This window comes from Triticum aestivum, chromosome 2D (genome assembly GCF_018294505.1).
Source record: "Triticum aestivum cultivar Chinese Spring chromosome 2D, IWGSC CS RefSeq v2.1, whole genome shotgun sequence".
In the NCBI taxonomy this organism is placed as follows: Eukaryota; Viridiplantae; Streptophyta; class Magnoliopsida; order Poales; family Poaceae; genus Triticum; species Triticum aestivum.
Genome location: NC_057799.1, coordinates 329,807,012 through 329,816,780, shown reverse-complemented (window position 1 = coordinate 329,816,780; position 9,769 = coordinate 329,807,012). Strand labels below are relative to the sequence as shown.

The window sequence follows — 9,769 nt, the reverse complement described above, 5'->3', positions numbered from 1 at the left end:
AGTGCAGAGGTTTGTAGGACAGTAGCAAATTTCCCTCAAGTGGATGACCTAAGGTTTATCAATCCATGGGAGGCGTAGGATGAAGATGGTGTCTCTCAAATAACCATGCAACCAAATAGCAAAGGGTCTCTTGTGTCCCCAACACACCCAGTACAATGGTAAATTGTTTAGGTGCACTAGTTCGGCGAAGAGATGGTGATACAAGTGCAATATGGATGGTAGATATAGGTTTTTGTAATCTGAAATTATAAAAACAGCAAGGTAACTAATGATAAAAGTGAGCACAAACGGTATTGCAATGATAGGAAACAAGGCCTAGGGTTCATACTTTCACTAGTGCAAGTTCTCTCAACAATAATAACATAATTGGATCATATAACTATCCCTCAACATGCAACAAAGAGTCACTCCAAAGTCACTAATAGCGGAGAACAAACGAAGAGATTATTGTAGGGTACGAAACCACCTCAAAGTTATTCTTTCAGATCGATCTATTTAAGAGTTCGTACTAGAATAACACCTTAAGACACATATCAACCAAAACCCTAATGTCACCTAGATACTCCAATGTCACCTCAAGTATCCGTGGGTATGATTATACGATATGCATCACACAATCTCAGATTCATCTATTCAACCAACACAAATAACTTCAAAGAGTGCCCCAAATTTTCTACCGGAGAGTCAAGACGAAAACGTGTGCCAACCCCTATCCATAAGTTCACGGAACTCGCAAGTTGATCACCAAAACATACATCAAGTGGATCACGTGATATCCCATTGTCACCACAGATAAGCACATGCAAGACATACATCAAGTGTTCTCAAATCCTTAAAGACTCAATCCGATAAGATAACTTCAAAGGGTAAACTCAATCCATTACAAGAGAGTAGAGGGGGAGAAACATCATAAGATCCAACTATAATAGCAAAGCTCGCAATACATCAAGATCGTGCCAAATCAAGAACACGAGAGAGAGAGAGATCAAACACATAGTTACTAGTACATACCCTTAGCCCCGAGGGTGAACTAATCCCTCCTCGTCATGGAGAGCGTCGGGATGATGAAGATGGCCACCGGTGAGGGGTCCCCCCTCCGGCAGGGTGCCGGAACAGGGTCCCGATTGGTTTTTGGTGGCTACAGAGGCTTGCGGCGGCGGAAGTCCCGATCTATTCTGTTCCCCGATGTTTTTAGGGTATATGGATATATATAGGCGAAAGAAGTAGGTCAGGGGAGCCACAAGGGGCCCACGAGGGTGGGGGCGCGCCCAGGGGGTTAGGGCGCGCCTCCTTGCCTCGTGGCTTCCTCGAAGCTTCCCTGACGTCTACTCCAAGTCTCCTGGATTGCTTTCGTTCCAAAAATAACTGTCCCGAAGGTTTCATTCTGTTTGGACTCCGTTTGATATTCCTTTTCTTCGAAACACTGAAATAGGCAAGAAAATAGCAATTTGGGTTGTGCCTCCGGTTAATAGGTTAGTCCCAAAAATAATATAAAAGTGTTTAGTAAAGCCCATAAACATCCAAAACAGATAATATAATAGCATGAATACTTCATAAATTATAGATACGTTGGAGACGTATCATGCATCATCACCTTAGTAGATGATTGCTAACCTCCAAAGCCCAGCTCCCAACTCTCGGTAGTTTGACCACGGTAAGCTCTCAAAGTTACTGACCAGAAACTTACGAGGAAGTTGAAATCCATTCTACTGCGTCTGAGCCCAAACCAAAGCGTGGTAACCTCTCAATCTACCACAAACTACACGCCAGACCTGAAGTTTGGGCTTAGGTCGGCCTGAGGTCAGAGTTCACGCGATGACCGCGTTCGTCCAGGCATGCTGGCATACGGCCGACGCGCTCTGCATCGCACCCGCGCCTCTGTTGCTCGCGTGATCGCTTCCCCGCTTGCCAAACCTTGCCAAACTTCGCCACGATCATCGTCCCGACCCTCTTAACTCCCTCCTGGCGCTCGCCGATGCCGGAGCTCGCCGCAGCGAGCACGGGCGCGGTCCGGCCAACGCAATAGTTGGCTGCGCACTGTGTTCGTCGCCACCCTCTCGCTCCTGTGCTCGTCTCCGCTCGCCCACAGTTCCCTCGTGAGCCGCGTCACCTTCCCCCTTGCTCACTGATGCCGTTCGTTGCCGGACGCCGTGTCCAGGTGTCCTCCAGCGGAGCCCGAACCCCCCTCGCCGCTCGGCTATAAATAGAGCCCTCCCCAGCCTCCTCGAGCATCATCCACTCCTGACACACACTCCACAAACTCGTAGAAAGCCGCAGCGCGGCCGGGCAGGCTGCGGGGCCGCCGTCCCCGAGCTCGAGCTCGCCGGCGATCCCCTTGGGTCGTCTCCGCAGCTCCAGGCCCTCCCAGGCTCGAGCCAACCTTCCAGGGCCTCCGCCGTGCCTCGGTGGTGCCGTTCTGCCCGGTTGGAGCCCCTGGTGTCGCCTCTAGTCGCCGTCGTCTTCATCTCCGGTGACCTCTGCTTCCAGTCGTCGCTGGAGAGGTCGTTTCCGACGCTGTCCGACCACCCCTAGCTAATCTACGGGTACGGGCAGGTGCGCCTGCATCTTCTCTTTTGATCCCTCCCTCTCGTTTTGGCCAAGAAGCTCTCCTCGCTGGCGTGTGCTCCGGCGAAGCCGCGCCGTCCTCTGTTTCCCTTTCCCCCTCCCTCTCACCTGACTAGCGGGGCCCGCTAGTCAGCCACTCTGTACGCGCGCGAAGTGGTACGAGTGGTGGCGCCCGCGGGGTTTACGCCTTTGTCGGAGTAATGGGCCACGGGTAGCCCAACTCGAGCCCCAGAACCTTTCAAGACATCGGGGCCGGCTGCGCCCCTCAAAACGTCAAGATAGAGCGCCGCCTTCTAGCAGCCGGCTGACCGAACGGCCGACTGCCGGAAGGCAGCCACGCTCAGGAAGGCGGCTCCAAGACGGGCCGACTCCTAGCAGTCGACCCATGGTGCCCTCAAAGTCTGCGCCCCCATTAAGAAGACAGACAGGGTGAGGCCACAGTGTGGCCCATCACCCACGTATCCAGGGCCGGGCGTGGCCACAGTGCTCCATACAGGCGGAGAGCTCCGCCCGGCGCGGCACTGTCGCCACTTGGTCCCTGACATCACTCCTGTCAGACGAGGCCCTATTCCCACGACCGCCTGTCGGTACGGCCCGAAGACGGCGGACCCCACCGGTCAGCGAGAGCCTAGAAGACGGCAGGAGCCTCACCAACCGGACCCGAGGGAGGCCGGCTCCCAGCAGTCAGCCCGTTCCTTCCCCGGGGACCACGCGCCATTAACCAGATAAGACGCGGAGTGGCTACAGTGACCTCCCGCAAGGCGGCGGGACTGTAGCCACGCTCCCCTGACCAAGCGAGCCTCATTAGCATCACGGCTATAGTAATCAGCAGCCGGCAAGACCCGCAAGCGGCGGGAGCGGCCTGTCGGCTCCGTACCAGACCAGTCGGCGGGGCCCACCAGGCGGCGGGCCCCAGCAGTCGGCGGAGAAGCCGGCGACCAGAGAGACTGACAGCCGGGTCCTACACTCGGCCAGATTACCATTGTACCCCTGGGGGTAGGCCTATATAAACCCCCCAGGGCACCCATGCAAAGGGTTCCAACTGTTTAGAATTAGACTCACACCTAGGGGGAGAGGAGAGCAAGCCTTGCCTTCTTCTACCTTTAGCATACAACTCGAGGAGCACCATTGTACTCACTAGTGCCTTAGTGATCATGCGGAGACCCCGCAGAGTAGGACTAGGGGTGTTATCTCCTAGGAGAGCCCCGAATCTGGGTAAAGTGCGCCGGCGTTCGTGTCTACGCCTCATCCCGCTTCCAGGCACCGGCAATGTTCTACTCGCTCCCACCATGATAAGCCATCCATTGGCATATGTCGCACCCAACCCCCGACATTTGGCGCCCACCATGGGGCGAGGTGCACCGTCTCCCGGAGACCTGTTCTGGCCGGGAACCCTGTTCCTTCCTGGCGAGCGCAGCCAGCCCGGCATGCCAGATGACGTCTGCGCCGATGCGCTGCACGGCGCGGAGATCGCCTGCGCCGCGAGCTGCCTCGCCGATCTTGTTGGCGAGATTCGCCTCTCCGACAAGCCCACGTCTGATGCGGGCACCGATGGCCTTGAGAGCCGCCTCGTGAGCCTCCTTGATCAGCTCCACGTCGCCGGCGAGCCTGCTGCAGACTTGGAATCGGTTGGCTCCACCGACCCGATTTTGGTTGACTCCGACACGGCGTCGGTTGACGCGTTCCCCTCCAACGTGGTGGTCTACGATGAGCCGCTTCCTCGCGCAGACAGCGGCGGCAGCACCGTCACGGAAGTGCTCGTCATCAGCCACGGCGAGCACTCTGGTGGAGGTGGCCAGGATCTGTTGCAGGCGGCAATGCAAGACCTGACTGCGCCCATCCCGGAAGATGCCGACGCCGAGACGCTGGAGGCACGCCGCGTGCAGCTCGTCGAGAGCGCCAACCGGCTGGCCAGCATGAGACGCCTCTCGAAGGCCTACCAGCGGGAGATGGACCGTGCCGTCGGCGGCACGTCGGCTCCTGGTGTGCCTAGCCGCATTGGCTTGATCCGGCAGCGCGGCGCGACCATCGCCAGCATGTTCGGGACAGATCGTCCCGTCTACGCCACGCCCGCAGAGAACATACGGGCTGCCCAGGCGGCAGCAGACAAGCTAGACAAGCTCGAGGGCGATGAGCATCACCACATGACGGAGCGAGTCCAGCAGCTCCTCGACGCGGCTGCTGAGCAGCAGGATGCCGGGTGCGGCACTGAAGCACCCAACCGGCGAAACGACGACCCGCCTCCTCGCCGAGACCAAGGCGTGACATCCCGGACGCCGACTGGTGGCGTCCGCGACAAAAGAGACAAGGAGCCGGCTGCTAGCCGCAGCCGGACTCACATCACCATAGAGCGCGACCAAGACGGCCGCCCAAGAGCAGTACGACGGCGAGACGACTGTCCGCCTCCCCCTCCCCGCAGGGAGAGGCGCATTTCCCCACCGCCTATTGATCACCCATCACTCGGCGACCGCCTTGGCCGCCGAGAAGGAATCGGAGAAAACGATGCCCGCCATCGGATCGATCGCCTCAATCGATCCCTGGCGCTAGAAGAAGAAGATGAGCTGGGTCCGCCTTGTTTTGGCCCCCGCATCCGAGATGAGCCCTTCCCCAAAGGGTTCACTCTCCCGAGAGATACACCCAAGCACACCGGCTCCGTGAAGCCGGAGGACTGGCTGGTCGATTACTCCACAGCCGTCAGCATCGCCAACGGCAACAAGCGCGTTGCCGTGAAGTACGTTCCGCTCATGCTCCAGGGCACAACCCGGACATGGCTGAACAACCTGAAGCCCCGCAACATCAACAGCTGGGTTGATTTCACTGAAGCATTCATTCGCAACTTCACCAGCACGTGCAAGCGGCCGCCCAAGCCTCGCCAGCTCTCCTTATGCGTCCAAGGCCCCAATGAGTCGACTAGCGACTATCTCACGCGCTGGGCCGAGTTGCGCAACTCTTGCGAGGGCGTGCACGAGGTGCAGGCCATTGAGTACTTCACTGCCAGGTGCCAAGAGGGCACCCTCCTCAAGCACAAGTACGCCAAGTACCAGACAAGTATGCCATGGCCGACTCCTCCATGAAGGCGGAGATTCAAGCCAATGTGTCAGGCAAGGTGGCCCCTCAAGCTCCTCGGACCCCGGTTGGTGATGCCAGTCGGTGACAGCAACCGAACGACAACAAGCGCAAGGCCATGCAGCCGGCTTCCATGAGTCGGCAGGTGGCAACAGTCGAAGATCAGCAGCCGGAAGGGCAGCCTCCTCCCAAGCGCCAGAAGGGCGGCAAGCCCAACTGGTTGCCCGCCTTCTCATACGAGTAGACTCTCGATGCACCCTGCAAGTTCCACAGCGGCGCGAAGCCATCCAATCACACCACTTGGAAGTGCCACTGGCTCACCAGGATCGTCAAGGGTGACGGACTCCAGCCTCCTTCGCCTGCTGGCCCGCCGCCACCTCCTCCTCAGCAGCCGGCGGCTCGGCCAGTCGGCGCCATACAAGATGATTATCCTGAGGAGCATGGAGCTTATGTCGTGTTCACCAGCGTGGCCGACGACAGGCGTAGCAGACGGCAACAGCAACAAGAAGTAAATGCAGTAGCCTCAGAGACCCCTGAATTCATGCATTGGTCTGAGAAGCCCATCAGCTGGAGCAGAGCCGACCACCCGGAAGTAATGCCCAATCGCGGCTCTTATGCTCTGGTGTTGGATGCCACCTTTGCCACGGAGAGGCGAGCTGCTCGCTTCTCCCGAGTCCTGATAGATGGCGGCAGCAGCATCAATATCCTGTACAAAGATACCATGGAGAAGTTGGGAATCAAGCAGAGACATCTTCAGCCCAGCCGGACTGTTTTCCATGGCATAGTTCCTGGTCTTTCCTGCTCACCAATCGGCAAGACTCAGATAGATGTCCTCTTCGGGGACAAAAATCATTTCCGCCGAGAGCCAGTTTGGTTTGAGGTGGTGGACCTTGAGAGCCCTTATCATGCATTACTTGGTCGGCCTGCCCTGGCCAAGTTCATGGCGGTCCCCCACTATGCTTACCTGAAGATGAAGATGCCGAGCTCCAAGGGAATCCTGACCATAGTAGGGGACTACAAGAAGTCGTCCGCCTGCGCAGCAGAGAGCAGCCGGTTAGCCGAGTCCCTCGTGATCGCGGCTGAGAAGCGGCTCCTTGACCGGGTTGTGGCGATGGCCGGCAAGCAGCCGGAAATGTCACGCAACCCCAAGGAGTCGGAAGCCGAGGGCTCGTTCAAGCCGGCGAAGGAGACGAAGAAGATACCCTTGGACCCGGAGCACCCGGAGAAGCACGCTGTCATAGGTACAAACCTTGACAACAAATAGGAAGGCAAGCTCGTCGATTTCCTTCGTGAGAATCGGGACATCTTTGCATGGTCTCCCAAGGACATGCCGGGTGTTCTGACGGAATTCACCAAGCACAAACTACACGTCCGGTCCGATGCCAAGCCATTCAAGCAACCCTTGCGCCGCCTGTTAGAGGAGAAGAGAAGAGTTGTTGGAGAAGAGATAGCCCGACTTCTAGCAGCCGGCTTCATCATGGAAGTATTCTTTCCAGAGTGGTTAGCCAACCCGGTCCTGGTCCTCAACAAAGCATGCCCCAAAGATCCCTTTGCCTTGCCAAGGATTGACCAAGTGATAGACTCCACAGCCGGATGCGAGCTATTGAGCTTTTTGGATGCATACTCAGGGTATCATCAGATCAAGCTGAACCCGGCCGACAGGCTGAAGACCGCCTTCATCACACCATTCAGAGCCTTCTGCTACCTGACCATGACGTTCGGCTTGAGAAATGCCGGCGCCACGTTTCAGCGTTGCATGCAGAAGTGTCTCCTCAAGCAACTCGGCAGAAACGCCCACGTCTATGTGGATGATGTTGTGGTGAAGACGGGGAAGCATGGAACGCTGCTAGAAGACCTCAAGGAGACCTTTGAGAACTTGCGCCGATTTCAGATCAAACTCAACCCGGAGAAATGCGTCTTTGGAGGGCCAGCTGGCCAGCTTCTTGGCTTTCTGGTCTCAGAGCGTGGCATAGAGTGCAACCCTACGAAGATCAAGGCCATCGAAAGGATGGAGGTGCCCACCCGACTGCTAGATGTGCAAAAATTCACCGGCTACTTGGCATCCATCAGTCGTTTCATCAGTCGGCTGGGCGAGAAGGCTCTTCCCTTGTACCAGATCATGAAGAAGACCACTTTTTTGAGTGGAACGACAAGGCGGACGAAGCTTTTCTCCAGCTCAAGAAGATGTTGACCACTCCGCCTGTCCTAGCGGCCCCGACTCCTAAGGAGCCCATGCTCCTCTACATCGCCGCCACCAGTCGGGTGGTCAGCACAGTCATAGTGGTGGAACGCAAGGAAGAAGGCAAAGCTCTACCAGTCCAGAGGCCGGTGTATTACCTGGGTGAAGTACTGTCCGCTTCCAAGCATAACTACCCCCACTACGAGAAGATGTGCTACGGCGTGCACCTTGCCGCCAAGAAACTGAAGCCATACTTCCAAGAGCACCCAATCACTGTGGTCTGCACAGCTCCACTTGCCGAGATCATTGGAAGCCGAGATGCCTCAGGCCGAGTGGCCAAATGGGCCATAGATTTGGCCCCCTACACCATCTACTACCAGCCTCGCACCGCCATCAAGTCACAAGCACTGGCCGACTTCCTCGTCGACTGGGCCGAGACCCAGTACCTGCCGCCAGCGCCAGACTCCACCCATTGGCGAATGCACTTTGATGGTTCCAAGATGCGCACCGGTTTGGGAGCCGGCATCGTCCTCACCTCTCCCAAAGGCGAAAAGCTCAGATATGTGCTGCAAATTCACTTTGCCGCCTCCAACAACATTGCTGAATACGAAGCACTCATTCACGGGCTCCTGCTTGCCAAGGAACTCGGCATTCGCCGGATCCTGTGCTATGGTGATTCCGATTTGGTGGTCCAGCAGTCGTCAGGCGACTGGGACGCCAAGGACGCAAACATGGCGAGCTACCGTTTCCTCGTCCAGCAACTCAGTGGATACTTTGAAGGGTGCGAGTTCCTCCATGTGCCAAGAAATGACAATGAGCAAGCTGACACCTTGGCATGAATAGGCTCCACCCGACAAGCAATACCAGCCGGCGTCGCCCTACAATGCCTCCTTAAGCCGTCTGTCAAGCCATCGCCAGAGTCGGATTCCATCTTTGTGCCAGCTCCTCCTGAAGCGGTCGGATCCGACTTGAGGACCCCAGCAGCCGGCACGGGGAATTCGGCAGGTGACCCGGGGACTGCAGCAGCCGCACCCAGCCCGGGGACTTCAGAACCCGGCCCGGGGACTGCAGCAGTCGGCCCGGGGACTTCATCAACACAGCAAGCGGCAGCCGACTCCAAACCGCCGCCTCCCGGCCCAACCGCCCTTGTGCAAGTAGCAGTTCTAGCAATCGAAGAAATTGCAGCACCTTCATGGGCCCAACCTATCCTCAACTTCCTGGTGAACAAAGAGTTGCCGACTGATGAGATCTCGGCCCGGCAAGTGCAACGCCGGGCAGCAGCGTACACCATAGTCAACAGAGAGCTTGTAAGGCGCAGTGTCACTGGTGTCTACCAGCGCTGCGTAGAGCCGGAGCAAGGCCAAGCAATCCTCAAAGATATCCATCAGGGCGAGTGTGGTCACCACGCAGCTTCAAGAGCACTCATGGCCAAAGCTTTTCGCCACGGTTTCTTCTGGCCGACTGCTCTAGAAGACGCCAAAGACCTGGTCCAGAAATGCAAAGGGTGCTAGAAGTTCCACTCCAAGCCGCATCAGCCGGCTTCTGCACTCAAGACCATCCCCATTGCCTGGCCCTTTGCCGTCTGGGGCCTGGACATGGTGGGACCATTCAAGACAGCGCGCGGCGGCATGACTCATCTGCTTGTCGCGGTGGACAAGTTCACCAAGTGGATAGAAGCAAAGCTAATTAAGAAGTTGAATGGACCGACTGCTGTGACTTTCACCTCCGACATCACCATCCGATATGGTATACCACACAGCATCATCACCGACAACGGCACAAACTTTGCCAAAGGCGCCTTGGCCCGTTTCTGCGCGACGCAGGGCATCCGACTGGACCTAGCGTCCGTTGCCCATCCGTAGTCAAACGACCAGGTGGAGCGAGCAAACGGCCTCATTTTGTCCGGCATCAAGCCCCGACTGGTCGAGCCTCTGGAGCGTTCGGCCGGCTGCTGGCTCG

The 9,769-nt window shown here is 57.2% G+C and overlaps 1 pseudogene; it reads left to right on the top strand.

Moving 5' to 3' along the window:
• Nucleotides 1–4,514: 4,514 nt before the first annotated feature.
• On the top strand, nt 4,515–9,399 carry LOC123055780 (uncharacterized; annotated as a pseudogene).
• Nucleotides 9,400–9,769: the final 370 nt, after the last annotated feature.